Here is a 20,867-nt window from a genome sequence, read left to right on the forward strand (position 1 = left end):
TCTAGAACAGTTTTTCTCAAACATTTCAATCATCAGTGTATATACATATGTGTGTATATATACAAAAATATACACACATAGACATATGTGTGTATATACATTCATATAGGTGGGCATATATGCACATACACATGCATATATGTATGCATATGCATATGTGTATGCATATTCACAAAACCTGGAGGTACTTGTCTCTCATATATACATGCATACATGTATACATATTGGTAAATGTATATACACAAATGTATGTATATATGTATATACATATGTATCGTTAACTTTAAAATCATATGTGTATATATACACATATATGTGCATGTATACACATATACACGTGTGTATGTATCCACATATATGTTCATATTTATACACGCATATATTTGTGTTTAAATGCATGCATGTATGTACATGCATACATATATAATATACATGTGTACATATAAATGTGTATATGTATTGTATGAGCATGTGTGTGTGTTTGTGTATATATACATATAGAGAGAGAAAGAAAGAGAAAGAGAGAACTAGCAAGAAAGAGAGGTATTTTTATAAATTTCTGACTAGATGAGTGTCCTTAGGAAATTTACTTATTTGTAGAAAGTTATCTTACCAACGTGAACATGAAATATTGAAGGACAGTCACTGGAGAAGGAAGAGTAGAAAGAACTAAACTCCAGGGGTTGGAAGATTTGGACAAGGGTAGGAGAAGGCAGAGGAGAAAAGGTTTTTTTGAAGAAGTTCAATGCTAGGCAAAAGCAGACTCACTCCGCGAGACATGGTTCAGCATCATCTTCCCCTTCAGCCACACAGATACTATATAGTGCTTTGTTCCCTTTCACCTTGGCTACTATGTCCTCACCAGGAAGAGAGCCTTTGTGTAGTTGGTTATTATTTTTGTGTCCACTGATGGGTCTCAGAATCATAAAGATTTTGAGCTTCCCTCAAAGAGTTGGGTCATCTCAAATGCATCTCACTATTTTACCTTCTCATTTATATTATGCAGATCCATAATGATAATTTAAATTGTTTAACTGAACAGAGAAAAACTGGTAGTTTTGCGTATGGAAGTAAACGATGTTTATTTTCTGTACAGTAAGTTAGCATTGCAACCGTAGCACATTTTTATATATTTTTAAACCTCATTGTGACTACCTAATTCTTTACCAGTAAGAAATTCCAAACATTTAGCTCCCTGTCTTACTCAAATATTAGAAGAGTTGACATTATCACTTACAGAAGGAAGAAATTACGCAGTATATATATCATTTGAATTTTGACTTTGAAAATAGAATATGTGTCAACTGCAGTTTTCTTTCAAAGTATATTCCATAATGAAACACCGCAATTCCATAAAAATTTAGAGATGTTGTCTGGAAACACACATGCCTTGTATTTATTATATTATACAATGCGGATGTCATACATACACTGTAAAGTAAGGTTCTTATTACCAAACTATCTTTATTAAACTTTAGCTCTAGAAACAGAGCGTATAATAAATTCCTTTGTAAAAGTAACACATAGGAGAATTTACCATACCATTTTAAGATGTCAACCATATTTTAAATATATTTGGTTTTCCTAGAATGTGGACTAGGTAGAAAAAAAAGAGAAAACAGAAAAACCCACATTATCAAGTGGCTAAAAGAAGACAGAGTAGTGTCTGTCATGTTCACACTGCCTGGAGGTACGTACTTGCCTCAATTAAAGATTCTTCTGCATTGTTCTGTCACTAAAGTCATTTCATGGTTTCAGATAGATCCTTAAGCTCTGATTGGGAAAGGAGAGGCCAGTGAAAAGAGCAGAACTTTGTTCCAAGGAAGATTCCTGTATATCTCTCAGACAACTTATGCTTACCTCAGTTAGCCAAATGTAGTTACAAAGGCACAGACAATCCCAAGAGTGACAGAAAAATATAGTCTGTTGCCCTCCTGGCCAGAGCTGGACAAAGACAGTGGGAAACTGATGGAAAATGAAAATTGGCACACACATCAGGGAAAGCCTGAGGAATTTATTTCATGTCATTTATAAATAGAAAACCACAAGATGCCACGTAGATTATAAATATGAATACACAGATATACATTAAAAACCTACAGGTTTAGATTCTCTCAAATACACATAGATTGTAAACATAAACATTTGTTAATCTTTCTTTCTAAGGAAGAAATGTTTGTTTTTAAATTTAACTTTAAGTTCAGAGGTACAAGTGTGGGATTGTTATACAGGTAAACCAGTAAACTTCCATCATGGGAGTTTGTTACACAGATTATTTCATCATCCTCACGTTATCCCATTAGTTATTTCTCCTGATCCTCTTCCATCTCCCACCCTCAACCCTGTGACAGGACCCAGTGTCTGTTGTTTCCCTCTTTGTGTCCACATGTTCTCATCATTAAGCTCCCACTTATAAGTGAGAACATATAATATTTGGTTTTCTGGTCCTGTGTTAGTTTGCTAAGGATAATGGCCTCCCACTCCATCCGTGTTTCTGTAAATGACATGATCCTATTATTTTTTATGGATGCATAATATTCCAGGAGGTATATGAATCGCCTTTTCTTTATCCAGTCTACCAATGATGAGCATTTAGGTTGATTCCATGTCTTTGCTGTTGTAAATAGTGTTTCAGTGAACATACATGTACATATGTCTTTGTGACAGAACAATTTATATTCCTTTGAATTATATATATATATATTCTTTTGAATTATATATATATTCCTTTGAATTATATATATATAATTTTATATATATATATATTCCTTTGAATAATACACACACACACACACACACACACACACACACACACACACACACACAGAGCCAGTAGTGGCATTGCTGGGTTGACAGGTAGTTATATTTTTAGCTCTTTAAGGAATTGCAACACTGTCTTCCAAAATGGTTGAAATGAATTATTCTTCCCCCAACTGTGTGTGTTTCGTTTTAAAAATAAATGTAATGATTTTCACCTTTTAATAGTAATTGTATCTCAACACATTGATTTTATCCACATTTGTCATAAGATTGAGGTCAGAAAATGTATCCATGAAGGCCAGTGTGTTTTTTGTTTGTTTGTTTGTTGAACATGTAATATGCTCATTAAAGTTCATATCTAAAACCTCCATAACAACCTTAAGCTAAACCTCATCTTTGATTTACCACCAAACATTTTTCTAGGAGTAGATTATTTATGAACTTCTGATGCCTCAACTGCATTACTTCTCAGTTATTAGATTTCTGTGTCTTTTGTATACAGATGGTTTTCTGTCTATCACATTTTTTCGTACCTATTAAGTGGCATGGGGCTACTGGGACTCTTGGTACTAAGAGCAAGTGCTGTTCTGAGAAGATCTGAAACCAGAAACATACAGGTTAAATTGAGGTGTGGAAGTCAAATGGAAAGTACCTAGACAACTGAAGAGATTATAGATAAGCAGAAGCAGGAATAGTAGAGGAAGATGATTGAAAGGGTATACTGGCATACCCTGGAAATTTCTGAGAATAAAACCATTTAAGACTGAATTCAAGGGGGAAAAATAACTGTTTATTTTCTGCTCGTAGTTGTATGAAACACCCCAACTAGTTTCAAAAGTGATACGATCTTTCAATCAACTTTGTATCAAGAACAATGCTTTCAAAAGCCACTCATTCATGAAGTTTCACACTTCCCAAATCAAACCCATCAGCAACTGCCTTACACGAGAAACCACGTTTTTTCATTAGGACACACTGCCCCATAAAATTTCACTTTCTCTGGGTTTGGTGGCATCCCCCTGCAGTCCCAGCTGAGGTGGGAGGATTATTGGAGCCCAGGAGTTTGAGACTAGCATGGGCAAGCTGGCGAGACCCTGACTCTTAGAAACAAATCCATTTTGAAAGTTTACCAGAACTGACCTAACTTCACAGTGCCCAAATACAAGATAATGGCAGTGGCTGGCCTACTTCAGAGACATAGCAAACTATAATCAGAAATCCTTTTGGCCTAACGAGTAATACTTTTAGCTTTTTTTCTTTCCCCAGAGATTGAGTGGTGGCATGCTTCTACAAACTACATTTGATTTGTTAGCAAATTCTAGAAAACAAGCCCTTCTTAGATGATTTATCATCTGAAAGTATGCAATGTATACCTTCTAATTTCGTATGTCCATCTCTCTTGCTGCTTACCTGCATGCCTTCTCATTTCCGGCAGACAAGACTAATAAATGCCTTTTAAAGCAATTGCTAAGCTGTATATATTTCAGCCCCTTGTGCTGGCTTTTAAATGTCCTGCAAGGCTAGGATGGTAATACCAACAAATATAACATTTCCCAATTGTGGTTTGTCCCTGAAAAAACTGTTTAGATATTTGTTTATTTTTGTGTAAGTAGGCCTAATTCTATTTCCTTGCTTTCTCATTGATAGCTTTAGTGTCATTTTACCTGGAATAACTTGAGATGGAGTAGAAGTGATCAGAGGGGCTGTGGGACAAGAAAGTTGGACATTAGAGCAGCAGAGATTTATTTTTGTTTTTTATTACATTATCCAGGATGGTATCCATTTCAGTGTGTAGTACTATGATGATGGCAGGGTTAACTGTAATTCTTTTTATTGGAACACCCGTAATTTACTCTACATATACAGATTCCTATTCTGACGTCACTGAGACATACAGCATTTATTTTGAAACACCTGAATTAAAATGTTCTGTGTATTACTTTATTTTATTTTATTATTTTTTATTATTATACTTTAATTTCTGAGATACATACACAGAATGTGCAGTTTGTTACATGGGTATATATGTGGCAAGGTGGTTTGCTGCACCCATCAATCCATAATCTACATTAGGTATTTCTCCTAATGCTATCTCTCCTCTGGTCCCCCACCTCCGACAGGCACTGTTGTGTGATATTCCCCTCCCTATGTACATGTGTTCTCATTGTTCAACTCCAACTTACAAGTACAAATATTTGGAGTTTGGTTTTCTGTTCTTATGTTAGTTTAATGAGAATTAAGGTTTCCAGCTTCATTCGTACATGTCCCTACAAAGGACATGATCTTTCTTTCTTTTTTTTTTTTTTTTTTTTTTTAGATAGAGTCTTTCTCTGTCACCAGGAGCAGTGCAGTGGCCAATCTGAACTCACTGCAACCTCTGACTCCCTGGTTCAAGTAATTCTCCTGCCATAGCCTACCGAATGTCTAGGATGACAAGCAAACATGACCACACTCAATTAATTTTTGTATTTTTAGTAGAGACGGAGTTTCACCATGTTGGCCAGGATGGTATCAGTCTCCTGACCTTGTGAGTCCACCTCGCCCTCCCAAAGTTCTAGCATTACTGGCATGAGACACCATGCTCAGCTGAACACATCCTTTTATATGGCTGCATAGTATTCCATGATGTGTATGTGCCAAGTTTTCTTTGCTCAGTCTATAATGGATGAGCATTTGGGTTGGTTCCAAGTCTTTGCTATTGTGAACAGTGCCATAATAAACATATGTTTGCATGTGTCTTTGTAGAAGAATGATTCATAATCCTTTGGGTATATATCCAGTAGAGGAAATGCTGGGTCAAATGGCATTTCTACTTCTAGATTCTTGAGTAATTACCACACTGTCTTTGGCAGTGGTTGACCTAATATACACTCCCACTGACAGTGTAGAAGTGTTCCTATTTCTCCACATTCTCTCCAGTATCTGTTGTTTCCTGACTTTTTAACTGGCATGAGATGGTATCTAATTTTGGTTTTGATTTGCATTTCTATAACGACCAGTGATGATAAGCTTTTTCTTATGTTTGTTGACTGTAAAAATGTTTTCTTTTGAGAAGTGTTTGTTCATATCCCTTGCTCACTTTTTGATGAAGTGGGTTTTTTTTTGTTGGTAATTTGTTTAAGTTCTATGTAGACTGTAGATGTTAGGCCTTTGTCATACGGGTAGATTGCAAAAATTTTCTCCCATTACTTAGGTTGCCTGTTCACTCTGATGGCAGTTTCTTTTGCTGTGCAAAAGCTCTTTAGTTTAATTAGATCCCATTTGTCAATTTTGGCTTTCGTTGCAATTGCTTTAGTGTTTTACTCATGAAGGCTTTGCCCACGCCTATATCCTGAATGGTATTGCCTAGGTTTTCTTTTAGGGTTTTTATAATTTTAGGTATTACGTTTAAGTCTTTAATCTATCTTGAGTTAATTTTTGTATAAATTGTAAGGAAGGGGACAAGTTTCAGTATTCTACATAGGACTACACAGTTTTTGCAACACCATTTATTAAATAGTGAATCATTTTTCTATTGCTTGTTTATGTCAAATTTGTCAAAGATCAGGTGGTTTTAGATGTGTGGTGTTATTTCTTACACCTCTATTCTGTTCCATTGGTCTATATGTCTGTTTTGGTACCAGTACCATGCTGTCTTGTTTACTGTGGTCTTGGAGTATAGTTTTAAGTTAGGTAGCGTGATGCCTCAAGTTTGTTCCTTTTTGCTTATAATTGTCTTACCTATTTGGGTTCTTTTGGGGCTCCATATAAAAGTTGAAGTAGTTTTTCTTTTTTTAAATTCTGTAAAGAAAGTAAATAGTAGCTTAATTGGGGATAGCATTGAATCTATAAATTTCTTTGGGCATTGTGGTCATATTCACAATATTTATTCTTCCTATTCATGAGCATGGAATGTTTTTTTCATTTGTTTGTATCCTCTCTTATTTGCTTGATCAGTGGTTTGTAGTTTCCCTTGAAGAGGTCCTTCACATCTCTTGTACTCCTAGGTATTTTATTCTCTTTATAGCAATTATGAATAGGACTTCACTCGTGATATGGCTTTCTGTTTGTCAATTATCGGTGACTTTTGTACATTGTGACTTTTGTACATTGATTTTGTATCCTGAGACTTTGATGAAGTTGCTTATCAGCTTAAGGAGATTTGTGACTGAGATGCTGGGGCTTTCTAAATATACAATTATGTCTTCTACAAACAGAGACAATTTGACTTTCTCTTTTCCTATTTGAATACCCTTTATTTCTTCCTCTTGCCTGATTGCCCTGGCCAGAACTTCCAATACTATGTTGAATAGGAGTGGTGAGAGAAGACATTTTTGTCTTGTGCCAATTTTCAAAGGGAATGCTACCAGTTTTTGCCCATTCAGTATGGTGTTGGCTATGGGTGTGTCATAAGTAGCTTTTATTATTTTGAGATATGTTCCATCAATATCTAGTTTACTGAAAATTTGTAGCATGAAAGTGGGTTAAATTTTGTGAAGGCCTGTTGTGCATCTAATGAGATAATCATGTGGTTTTTGTCATTGATTCCATTGATGTGATGTATTGTGTTAATTGACTTGTGTATGTTGAACCAGCCTTGAACCCCAGGGATGAAGCTGACTTGATCCTGGTGAATAACCTTTTTGATGAGCTGCTGGATTCAGTGTGCCAGTATTTTACTTAGGATTTTCACATCAATATTCATCAGGGATATTGTCCTATAATTTTAATGTTTTGTTGTGTCTCTGTCAGGTTTTGGTATCAGGATGATCCTGGCCCCATAAAATGAGTAGGGGGGACTCCCTCTTTTTTATTGTTTGGAATACTTTCAGAAGAAATGGTACCTGCTTCTCTTTGTACTTCTGGTGAAATTAGTCTGTGAATCTGTCCGGTCCTGTGTTTTGTTTGTTTGTTTGTTTTTTGGTTGTTAGGGTATTAATTACTGCCTCAATTTCAGAACTTGTTATTGGTCTATTCAGGGATCAACTTCTTTCTGTTTTAGACTTTGGATGGTGTATGTGTCCAGCAATTTATCCATTTCTTCTCAATTTTCTAGTTTATTTGTGTAGAGGTGTTTATATTATCAGCTTAAGGTAGTTTGTATTTCTGTGGAATCTGTGGTGACATCCCCTTTATTTTTTTGTTGTTGTTGTTACTTCTATTTAATTCTTCTCTCTTTTCTTCTTTATTAGTCTGGCTAGTGGTCTATTTATTTTGTCGATGTTTTCAAAAAACCAGCTGCTGGTCTCATTAAATTTTTGAATGGTATTTCATATCTCTATCTCCTTCAGTTCCGATCTGATCTTAGTTACTTTTTGTCTTCTGTTAGATTTTGAGTTCCTTTGCTCTTGCTTCTCCAGTTCTTTTAATTGTGATGTTAGTGTGTCAATTTTAGATCTTTCCTGCTTTCTTTTGTGGGCATTTGGTGCTACAAATTTCCCTCTAAACAAATACATTTTGTCTTTGTTCCCATTGGCTTTAAATAAGTTATTTATTTCTGCCTTAATTTTGTTATTTACCCAGTAGTCATTCAGGAGCAGGTTGCTCAGTTTCCATGTAGTTGTGTGGTTTTGAGTGAGTTTCTTACCCGAGTTCTAAATTGATTGTACTGTGATCTGAGAGACTGTTTGTTATAATTTGCATCATTCTGCATTTGCTGAGGAGTCTTTAATTCCAATTATGTGGTCAGTTGTAGAATACATGTGATGTAGTGCTGAGAAAAATGAAAAAAATTATCCCTCCCTCCCTCCCTCCCTTCCTTCCTTCCTTCCTTCTTTCCTTCCTTCCCTTTCTTTCTCACTTATCTTTCTCCATTCTTTCATTCACTCTCTCCATCCTTCCTTTTTTCCCTCCCTTCTTTCCTTCTTTGATCTTTTTCCTCTACCTCCCTTCCTGTGTTTCATTCTTCCTTTCTCTCTATCTCTCTCTGTATATAGTCATACACATATATTTTTGTTTTTGTGCACTTTAGAAATTCTTATTTACATGTGTGGATGCATATATACATATATTCATAAATTGAAGCAATTTAGAATTAAGATTTATGTTTATTTTAAATATAGCACAAGGATGTTAATACACTGTGCCATGAATATCTAAAGAGATGTGTGTGATTTTCTTATTTGAACGGGTTAGAGGACATTGTCTTTCAAATTTTGATTTGATGTGATACATATTGGCAGGTCATGACTTTGTCGTGTTGCAGTAGCTGCAAAATCTAGTCCAAACTATTTGAGAAAACCTGCAACCTCAGTTGGATGTAATATTTAATACAAATATTTCTGTCTATTGAGTCATGGAATGCAGTTAACTGGCTTTGCCACACACCTGTCAGTAGACAACAGCAATGTCATAAACCTAATGGGATTGGACTTTTGTCCAACTCTTCATGGCTCCACTCATATGATTCTACTTACAGATCTTGATGCTGTGAAGTGGAGGAAGTTTCATAACTGGAACTTATAAAACATTGTTTTCCTTCTCATGAGGGCAAGGGAGAACTATACTTATTATTTTGCTTATTTTATTTCATTTCATTTCATTTTAATTTTAGAGATGGCATCTCACCCCATTGCCCAGATTGGTCTCAAACTCCTGGCCCTAAATTATCCTCCTGTATTGGCCTCCCAGTGTCCTGAGTTTGCAGGCGTGAACCATGACACTTTGTCAAAAAGTTAGCTTGATTAATCATTCTGACTGACCTGATTTGATTTAACTAGAAATGAAAGGTTGCATTATGTTGTTTTTTTCTTAGCAAGAATAATTCCTAACTGCATTTTCAGTTTTCTCCCAATGTTTCTCAAATTAACCAGCTCTATCCAAAAGACACCATCAGTCCTTAGTTGTAGATTCCAGTATTTTTTCATTTCCTTTGTTTCATGGACCCAGCTTCCAGCTGGATGTCTTGTGGGTTTCGCTTTTTATGAGTAATACAGGGGTCTTTTCCTGTTTATTTGTAGAGTAAGTAGCCTACATATACTTCTTATCTCTTCCTTTTTAGCATCAGAAAAGCTATTGTTAGATTTGTGACCTAAAATTTGCCAGGATAATTTTCATTGCCTGTAGAGAAACCTCAATGTCCATGTGGTTTGTGAAAAGTAAAAGAAGCATGGAACTAAATTGCATTTTAGTAGGTTATTGAAGTCAGAGTAAGATTCCATCTGAGGATAAGAACCTCTGCAAAACATCCATTGTGTCACTGTTTAGTCATGTTGTGGTCTTTTTGGAAAGGGAAGCTTCAGCTAAATGTAAATAGTCAAAAGATCAAGAGAAAAATAGTCACAACCTCCTGAGCATGTTTGTAGTGGCTAGTGACCAAAGTTGTCCATACAAAATGTGTAAAGAGCAATAAAATTTGTTAATACTTTGAACTAGAAATAGCTGGAGAGGTAGGGAGCTTTTCTCTTCTTAAAAGGGTAACTGTTTACACTTTACATCTGTCTAATGTAATTTACAGATTGTGTTTTTGGTGGTGGTGGTGGAGGTGGTGGTGGTGGTGGTGGAGGTGTTGGTGATGATAGTGTTGTTTGGAATGGAACTTAGTACAGCCATTATTTAAAATGGTATGTAAGTTTCTCAAATATTTAAAATAGGAATTACTATATAATCCAGAAATACCAATTCTGTGTATATTTTCAAAGGAAATAAAACCATTGTCTGAAGGAGATATCTGCATCTTCATGGTTATTACAGCAGTATTCACGGTAGGTAACATATAGAAACAATCCAGATGTCCATGGACAGATGAATGGGTAAGAAAATTGTGGTGTACATATTCAATGAGATATGATCCAGCCATAAAAGGAAGGAAATTCTGACATTTGCCCTAACATGAATGAACCTGGAGGACGTGATGTGAAGTGAAATAAGCCAGGAACAGACAGGCAAATACTGCATAATCTCATTTAAATACGGAACCTAAAATAGTTATATTCAGCAGGGCATGGTGGCTCAAGTCTGTAATCTCAGCACTTTCGGAAGCTAAGGTGGGTAGATCATGAGAGTCCAGGAGTTCAAGCCAAGCCTGGGCAACATAGCAAAACCTCATCTCTACTAAAAATATAAAACTTAGCCAGGCATGGTTACGCATGCCTGTAGTCCCAAGCTATTTGGGAGGCTGAGGTGGGGGGATCACTTGAGAGTCTGGGAGGCAGAGACTGTAGTGAGCTGTGCGCTGCAGTCCAGCCTGGGCAACAGAGCAAGACATTGTCACAAAATAAAAGAAAAAGAAAAAGAGAAAACAGTTGAATTCATAGAAACACAGTATAGAATGATGGTTACCAGAGGCTTGGAGAAACACGGTATAGAATGATGGTTACCAGAGGCTGAGGAGAGGCAGAAATGTAGAGATGTTTGTCAAAGGGAACAAACTTTTAATTATAAAACAAATACAGTTTGGAGGACTAATGCACTAATGGTGACTAAGATTTACAATATTGTATTCTACATTTGAAATTTTCAAAAAGTGGAACTGAGGTATCCTCACCACAGACACACCTAAACAAAGGTAACTATGAGAGGTGATGGGTACATTAGTTAATTTAATTGTGATAATGATTTCAGAATAAATACACATCAGAATATATCCTAGTATACCTTAAATATATGCACATATTGTCAATTATGCCTTCATAAAGCTGAGGAAATTTTGCTTACTGAAAATTGCTTTCTAAATGGAAATCATTACACTTGTATCACATTTCTGTATCACAGCAATATTCCTTTCTTCTTCACATCTTTTCCCAGAGCAGCTCATCTTTTTATTTACATAGTAAATAACATTCAGTGAACTCTCTGAGTTCCATTTGACATGACATTAGCATTGTTTTTGTACATGCTCCTTTATCAGTTCTTCTTATTTGTGATCAGTGGCTTAGACATTCTCAGTACCCAGAGTTTAGATTTAGGTGGAAAATGAAAGGGAGAGACAACAGTTTCAAAGTCTAGGCTGATAGCTGGATTCTTAAAATTCAATCTGAACAAATGTATTTGGGCTTCTGTCCTGGTTTATGTAATTATGAAATTTAAACAGGGATAATGGTACTCACTGTATTAGTTCATTTTCACATTACTATGAAGAAATACCCAGGATTGGATAATTTACAAAGGAAAGACATTTAATTAACTCATGGTTTCACATGGCTAGGAGGGCCTCAGGAAACTTGCTATCATAGTTGAAGGCAAAGTAGAAACAGGTACAGGGCAGCAGGATGGAGTGAATACAAGCAGGAGAAATGCCAGACACTTATAAAACCATCAGATCTTACGAGACTCACTCAGTATCACAAGAGCAGCTTGGGGAAAACTGCTTTCATGATTGAATTACCTCCACTTCGTTCTACTCTTGACATCTGGGGCTTCTGGGAATTATGGGAATTACAATTTAACATGAGAATTTGAGCGGGGACACAGACAAACCTTATCACTGACAGTGGTATTCATTTCAAAACTAGGAGAAGACAAGAGTTGGGAATCACAGATAAAAACCCCCATGTTCTACTTCAAAAACGAAACGAATACAAACAAATTTTAAGAAACATGATTCACCCAACTCCAAGGAGCTAAAAGGTTGAGATTCAATTTCAAATGCAGTAAAACCTCATCATACGTTTTTCCAAAGGAACACAACTCAATGGCTTCCATTTGTGTGACAACAATTCTTTATAGGACACTAAACACTGTTCTAATGCATTGATGATAATAATAACAATTATTATTATTACTATTCTCATCATCAAATCTAATTATGAGTATTTACCATGGCTATCATAGGTTTGATATACATCAGAGTCCTCATTTGCTGGTAAGGCAATTGTGGCTCTAGGAGGTAAGACATTTTTCTAAGGGTGGTAATCCTGATAGAAGAGAGTGTTTAGAGAAGGCTATCTGCCTTGAAACTATTTAGGGTTGAATTCCAGCATGAATTCTTATTAGCTGTGTGGTTGCAGGTGAACCCCTTAATCTCTTGGAAGCTCAGCTTCCTCATTTTGTAATATGATAAACGCAAAGCATAGCAGAAGATCACATCATTTCACAGCACAACTGCATTAGTCTTATAGGACTACCATTACAAAATATCACAGACAGTGTGGCTTAAATGACAAACATGTATTTTCTCACAGTTCTGAAGGCAGAAAATTCAAGATCAAGGTGCCAGTAGGGTTGATCTCTTCTCTTTGGCTTGCAGATGGTGACCTTCTTGCTAGGTCCTTACATGGCCTATTCTCCATACATAGGAATCTCTGATGTCTCTTTTCTCATAAGGACACTTGTCAATTGAATTAGGGTCCTCCCCTAATAACCTCAATTAATCTTAATTACCTTTCTAAAGACTTTATCTCCAAAGACAATCACATTGGGGATTATGGCTTCCAATATATGAATTTTAGAGAGACACAATTCAGTCCATAAACAAAATGGCATGGAAAGAAAACATAACATAACAAAGCATAGTAACACCATGCAACATAGCACATCAATATAACTTAGCAACAACACAACATAGTGAAGCATAATATGTCAGTACAACATGATATAATGTAACATACAAAACATAACAATGTAACACAGCATCACAACATAACATCATATGGTGGTAATGAGGATTGAATTACATAATATACCTAAAGTACTCAGCAAGCCTTGGCATTTAGCAAATATTCATTCAGTATTAAGGTAGCCAAACCCTGACTATGGAACTTCTCTCACCAATAAAATAAATAAATAAATAAAAAATAAAATAAGATAAAATAAAATAAAATAAAATAAAATAAATAAAATAAAAATGTGGAACATCTGAAGTTCAAGCCAAGGTCCTCCCTCTGTAGCATTCCGCAAAAAAGGGACAAAAATTAGAAAGGAAAGATACATAGTAGTACATAAAATCAGAGTATATATTATATTATTAATGCCAAATATGCATTTATATTTTCTTTTTGGATGTATTTTTAGAAAAATGCGTATTCCCTATACCCAATGGTACCTCTATATGGAAGGACACCAGTTGTATAGCAATCCTGATGATGCATCTCTTGCTTTAGTCTTCACTGTTTTCCAGGTAAGGAGGAATGAATTTATGTTGTGGATATAACTCAGCACCAATGCTCTTCTGTCCCCTCCCCTCCTCTCCCCTCCTCCCTCCTCTCTTCCCCTTCTTCCCCTTTTCTCCCCTCCCCTCCTCTCTCCTCTCTTCTTCTTCTTCCCCTTTCCTTCCCATCCCTTGCCCTTCCACTTTCCTCTTCATTTCCCTCATTTCCTTTTCCTATTTTTCTTTTCTTTTTCCCTTCCTTTCTCCTTTCCTTTCTTCCTCTCACTTTCTCTCTCCCTTCCTTTCTTCCTCTCCTGCCTTCCTCTCACTACCTCTCCCTCTTTCTTTCCTCCTTTCCTTCATTTACTTAGCCACAATTCCTTTCTCACTTCTTTCTTCCTCTCCCTCCTTCTTTCCTCTCACTTCACCATCTCTTTCTTTCTTCCTTTCCTTCTTATCAACTGCTGTCTCACTTCCTTTCTTACTCTCCTTTCTTCCTCTCTTCCTTTTTTACTTCCTTCCTTCCTTCTTCTTTTATTCCTCCCCTTTTCTTCTTCCTTTTCCATCCTTTCTTCTTTCTTTCATGTTTTTCTCCTTTTTTTAAAATAAAGTTAAGCAGGAGCCAGGCATTTTCCTATGCCCCTTCATCAAGTGACCTCTTTTATTTGTATAAGAATATCAGGTGGGGACACCTGTCCTCCCTCAACACTGCCCTCTGCATGCCATTAGGTGTTCTCATAATGGAGCTCAGGACTGGAAAGAATTGGGAAGCCCGTTTGCTCACAGATAGACTGCCACAACCTGGCTTTCATCTTCTATAAAGGTGATTTGGGCCCCCATCTGTCTTAGCCCATGTCAACCTTTTCATTTTGCTCAGATTCCATATTGGTAAGAGAAGGTTGAGCTGTTGTGGTTTCTTAAAAATTCCCAAAAAGGCACTCAACTTCACCAAAGTCAAGGTACCACAGTTTGTCACCAGAAAGTTAGTACTGAGAGCAATACTGGATTTTATGAAAAAAGGCTTTGACTCTCCAAAGAATTCATTTATGTTCCCTTGAGGGCTCTACAGGTCCTTCTGGACAGTTTATCCTAGGACTCAACTGTAATCATCAGTCTTAACCAGATCTTCCTTAATAAGGAATGCATACCTAATGGTTTTATTTATAAATCTAATCAAACCATCTCTTCCCCCTTTTTTTGGTTATTTTTTCTGATAAAATTTATTTTGATGCTAGACAATGGCTTAGTATTATATTGTAACACATGTCCTTTGATCAGTTACTTCTCAAATGTTACTATTTCTTCCCCTCCTCCCACACTGAAACCACACAACAAAGGACAATAGCTCTAACTATTTCCTACTCTCCAATTTCAGTCTCCTTCTCTGGTCTTCACCCAATAAATTACATTGAGTCATTACTGGATCACTTACACTTAGATACACCACCAAACAATGATAAACAATTACAATGTTATCTCATGTGAAAACCTAACAAAATATTGGATTTTTCTGATAGTTTTGTTTTTATTCTTTTAAATAAAAAATAATGAAACAATGATTAAGTGTCTGTTCTTCATTGTAAGCTCTAACAATAGTAATAACAAAAATTCATCTCCAAATATGAGAGAAGTTTGAGAGCAGACAGGAAGAGAAGAGAGATGATGGAGAAGGTTAGGCATTATTTTTATTATCACCAGTAAAAGAGGGAAATATAGTTATTATGAAAAACGTGAAGGAGAGACCTTTAATCTTCCTACTAATGTCATTTAATTTAAACTTATAATAATTTTATGTTCTTATTTACATTGTATCATGTTCATATGTCCTACTTTTTATTTCTATATTTATTTTTTTAATTTTTGAGTTAGAATTTGGCTCCATCACCCAGACTGGAGGGCAGTTGCACAGTAACAGCTCACTGCAGCCTTCAACTGCTGGACTCAGGTGATCCACCCTCCTCAGCTCTCAGGAGGGACTACAGGTACATCACCATATTCAGCTATTGTTTTCTTAGATTTTGTAGAGCTGGGGTCTTCCTATGTTATACAGTCTGGTCTGGAACATCTGGGCTGTAGCTCCTTTCCTGTGTCACTTTCCCAAACTGTTGGTATTACAGGCATGGGCCACTGCACCCAGAACATATGTCCCATTTTAAAATGAAACTATTGTTTAATGTTATATTTACTTTCCCATGTCGTCCTTGGAATTCAAGTTGGATTTTGCTACACTTTCTATTATATAATTTCTAAAACAAAACTCTCTTATCATTTACATTAAATAAATGAAGTAGCCAGATCTTCAAAACATCTGCTAATGTGCCTCAAATTATTTAAATTGCAATGGGAAAAAATATTGTAGAAAATAATTCTCTAACATATTAAAAAGAGATTACGTGTTGAATATATACTTCTGAACTGTGAAACAATACTGGATGAAGTAAAATATCAAATAGTCTGAAAATGATGAAGTTTTAAGGTTAAGCAAATAGTCTGTGAATGGGATTTAATAAAACATAGCTGTTGTTTCAATAATTCTTTGCTTTTGGAGGTGGTCCACACTTTCACTCTCTATCTTAGATTTGTATTAACTTATCATCTGTACCATTTACAAAGTCTCATTCCTGCATTTTGATAAATATTTACTCATATTGCTTATAAGAAAAGTTATATTTATAGATAACTATCAATGACATTGCCTTCCAAATGTTGAATTATTATTCAAGGGAAACGTTGACTTTTAAAATAGAATTTCATAAAATAGTCATTTTTCCCCATCAATATGTAATCTGTGTATCCTGTTTTGGTGGTATGCTTAGAATGTACCAAATTATTTCATGATAAACTGCCAGACTCAGTCATCAAAATCTTTCTTACATATTGAGTGCTCTGCTAGGAATTATTCAGCTGGTGTTTATTCCATACTCAAGTGTTTAGATTTGAAAGAGACAACGTAAAATTGTTCCATTATTTTTTAGGGATTCTATCTCTTTGAATTTGTCTAGAAATTATGCCTGCTTTAAATAAAAAAGTTTCTTACTGCAGAAATCCAACCTATGCAGTCGTGGGAGTTTTGATAGGTGAGATTGCTTCATGGGTCTTTTTGGATTTACATGCAATATAGAATTTTCTTAAATTAGAAAGTAAAGAAAATTATTCTGCAGCAAAGGTATTTTGCTTATAATTGAAAATGACAACATGGTAGGGAAATTAGATATGTGCAAACTTTGAATACAGGGTGCTCATTTTCAATCTTGGACTAATTCAGCATAGTAAAACGTCCCAAACCTGAGGCAATTTATTTAGCTCTATCAACCTCAATTCCATCAAATCCAATTGTCATTGTGAAGATCTATTTAGATGATATGCATAAAGTACTACATTGACATATAATAAATGACTGACACGTATTTATACATTTCACAAGGTAACATGATTTCATATGTCTGCAGTTTCATTAATGCCGTCTTATCAATGTTAGCTTTTCAGTATTATTTGAAATGTCATGAACAAGACAAAGAAGGGCAAGAGTCAGCAATGACCACTTCAAAACAGAGATGAAGCTAGGGATAGTGTTTTCTTGTTTGCCAGGGATAGAGGATGCTTCATGATAACTGTAAGTTAAGTATCCCCACGTTTCAGATACATGCAGTTGTGAGCTTGAGAACTTTTACAATTTAAAATCTAGGATGAAAAGCCTAGCTCTCTCAGGGGTGGAGCAAGATGGCCGAATAGGAACAGCTCCAGTCTCCAACTCCCAGCGCGAGCAACACAGAAGACCGGTGATTTCTGCATTTTCAACTGAGGTACTGGGTTCATCTCACTGGGGAGTGCCGGAAGATCGGTGCTGGTCAGCTGCTGCAGCCCGACCAGCGAGAGCTGAAGCAGGGCGAGGCATTGCCTCACCTGGGAAGCGCAAGGGGGAAGGGAATCCCTTTTCCTAGCCAGGGGAACTGAGACACACAACACCTGGAAAATCGGGTAACTCCCACCCCAATACTGCGCTTTAAGCAAACAGGCACACCAGGAGATCATATCCCACACCTGGCTGGGAGGGTCCCACGCCCACAGAGCCTCCCTCATTGCTAGCACAGCAGTCTGCGATATTGCAGCAAGGCAGCAGTGAGGCTGGGGGAGGGGCGCCCGCCATTGCTGAGGCTTAAGTAGGTAAACAAAGCTGCTGGGAAGCTCGAACTGGGTGCAGCTCACAGCAGCTCAAGGAAAACTGCCTGTCTCTGTAGACTCCACCTCTGGGGACAGGGCACAGTAAACAATAACAAAAACAGCAGAAACCTCTGCAGATGCAAACGACTCTGACAGCTTTGAAGAGAGCAGTGGATCTCCCAACACGGAGGTTGAGATCTGAGAAGGGACAGACTCCCTGCTCAAGTGGGTCCCTGACCCCTGAGTAGCCTAACTGGGAGACATCCCCCACTAGGGGCAGTCTGACACCCTACACCTCACAGGGTGGAGTACACCCCTGAGAGGAAGCCTCCAAAGCAAGAATCAGACAGGTACACTCGCTGTTCAGCAATATTCTATCTTCTGCAGCCTCTGCTGCTGACACCCAGGCAAACAGGATCTGGAGTGGACCTCAAGCAATCTCCAACAGACCTACAGCTGAGGTTCCTGATTGTTAGAAGGAAAACTATCAAACAGGAAGGACACCTACACCAAAACCCCATCAGTACGTCACCATCATCATCAAAGACCAGCGGCAGATAAAACCACAAAGATGGGGGAAAAGCAGAGCAGAAAAGCTGGAAATTCAAAAAAAAAGAGCGCATCTCCACCGGCAAAGGAGTGCAACTCATCGCCAGCAACGGATCAAAGCTTGATAGAGAATGACTTTGACGAGATGAGAGAAGAAGGCTTCAGTCCATCAAACTTCTCAGAGCTAAAGGAGGAATTATGTACCCAGCGCAAAGAAACTAAAAATCTTGAAAAAAGAGTGGAAGAATTGATAGCTAGAGTAATTAATGCAGAGAAGGTCATAAACGAAATGGAAGAGATGAAAACCATGACACGAGAAATACGTGACAAATGCACAAGCTTCAGTAACCGACTCAATCAACTGGAAGAAAGAGTATCAGCGATTGAGGATCAAATGAACGAAATGAAGCGAGAAGAGAAACCAAAAGAAAAAAGAAGAAAAAGAAATGAACAAAGCCTGCAAGAAGTATGGGATTAAGTAAAAAGACCAAATCTACATCTGATTGGGGTGCATGAAAGTGAGGGGGAAAATGGAACCAAGTTGGAAAACACTCTTCAGGTTATCATCCAGGAGAACTTCCCCAACCTAGTAGGGCAGGCCAACATTCAAATCCAGGAAATACAGAGAACATCACAAAGATACTCCTCGAGAAGACCACCTCCAAGACACATAATTGCCAGATTCACCAAAGTTGAAATGAAGGAAAAAATCTTAAGGGCAGCCAGAGAGAAAGGTGGGGTTACCCACAAAGGGAAACCCATCAGACTAACAGTAGATCTCTCGGCAGAAACTCTACAAGCCAGAAGAGAGTGGGGGCCAATATTCAACATTCTTAAAGAAAAGAATTTTAAGCCCAGAAATTCATATCCAGCCAAACTAAGTTTCATAAGTGAAGGAGAAATAAAATCCTTTACAGATAAGCAAATGCTTAGAGATTTTGTCACCACTAGGCCTGCCTTACAAGAGATCCTGAAGGAAGCACTAAACATGGAAAGGAACAACCGGTACCAGCCATTGCAAAAACATGCCAAAATGTAAAGACCATTTAGGCTAGGAAGAAACTGCATCAACTAATGCGCAAAATAACCAGTTAATATCATAATGACAGGATCAAGTTCACACATAACAATATTAACCTTAAATGTAAATGGATTAAATGCTCCAATTAAAAGACACAGATTGGCAAACTGGATAAAGAGTCAAGACCCATCAGTCTGCTGTATTCAGGAGACCCATCTCACACACAGAGACATACATAGGCTCAAAATAAGAGGATGTAGGAAGATTTACCAAGCAAATGGAGAACTAAAGAAAGCAGGGGTTGCAATACTAGTCTCTGATAAAATAGACTTTAAACCATCAAAGATCAAAAGAGACAAAGAAGGCCATTAGATAATGGTAAAAGGATCAATTCAACAAGAAGAGCTAACTATCCTAAATATATATGCACCCAATACAGGAGCACCCAGATTCATAAAGCAAGTCCTTAGAGACTTACAAAGAGACTTAGACTCCCATACAATAATAATGAGAGACTTCAACACTCCACTGTCAACATTAGACAGATCAATGAGACAGAAAGTTAACAAGGATATCCAGGAATTGAACTCATCTCTGCAGCAAGCAGACCTAATAGACATCTATAGAACTCTCCACCCCAAATAAACAGAATATACATTCTTCTCAGCACCACATCGCACTTATTCCAAAATTGACCACATAATTGGAAGTAAAGCACTCCTCAGCAAATGTACAAGAACAGAAATTATAACAAACTGTCTCTCAGACCACAGTGCAATCAAACTAGAACTCAGGACTAAGAAACTCAATCAAACAACTCAACTACATGGAAACTGAACAACCTGCTCCTGAATGACTACTGGGTACATAACGAAGTGAAGGCAGAAATAAAGATGTTCTTTGAAACCAATGAGAACAAAGATACAACATATCAGAATCTCTGGGACACATTTAAAGCAGTGTGTAGAGGGAAATTTATAACACTAAATGCCCACAAGAGAAAGCTGGAAAGTTCTAAAATTGACACTATATCATCACCATTAAAAGAACTAGAGAAGCAAGAGCAAACACATTCAAAAGATAGCAGAAGGCAAGAAAAGATCAGGGCAGAACTGAAGGAGATAGAGACACAAAAAACCCTCCAAAAAATCAATGAATCCAGGAGTTGGTTTTTTGAAAAGATCAACAAAATTGACAGAACGCTAGCAAGACTAATAAAGAAGAAAAGAGAGAAGAATCAAATCGACGCAATAAAAAATGATAAAGGAGATATCACCACCGACCCTACAGAAATACAAACTACCAACAGAGAATACTATAAACACCTCTACGCAAATAAACTAGAAAATCTAGAAGAAATGGATAATTTTC

The sequence above is a fragment of the Macaca fascicularis genome, chromosome Y, assembly GCF_037993035.2.
Source record: "Macaca fascicularis isolate 582-1 chromosome Y, T2T-MFA8v1.1".
In the NCBI taxonomy this organism is placed as follows: Eukaryota; Metazoa; Chordata; class Mammalia; order Primates; family Cercopithecidae; genus Macaca; species Macaca fascicularis.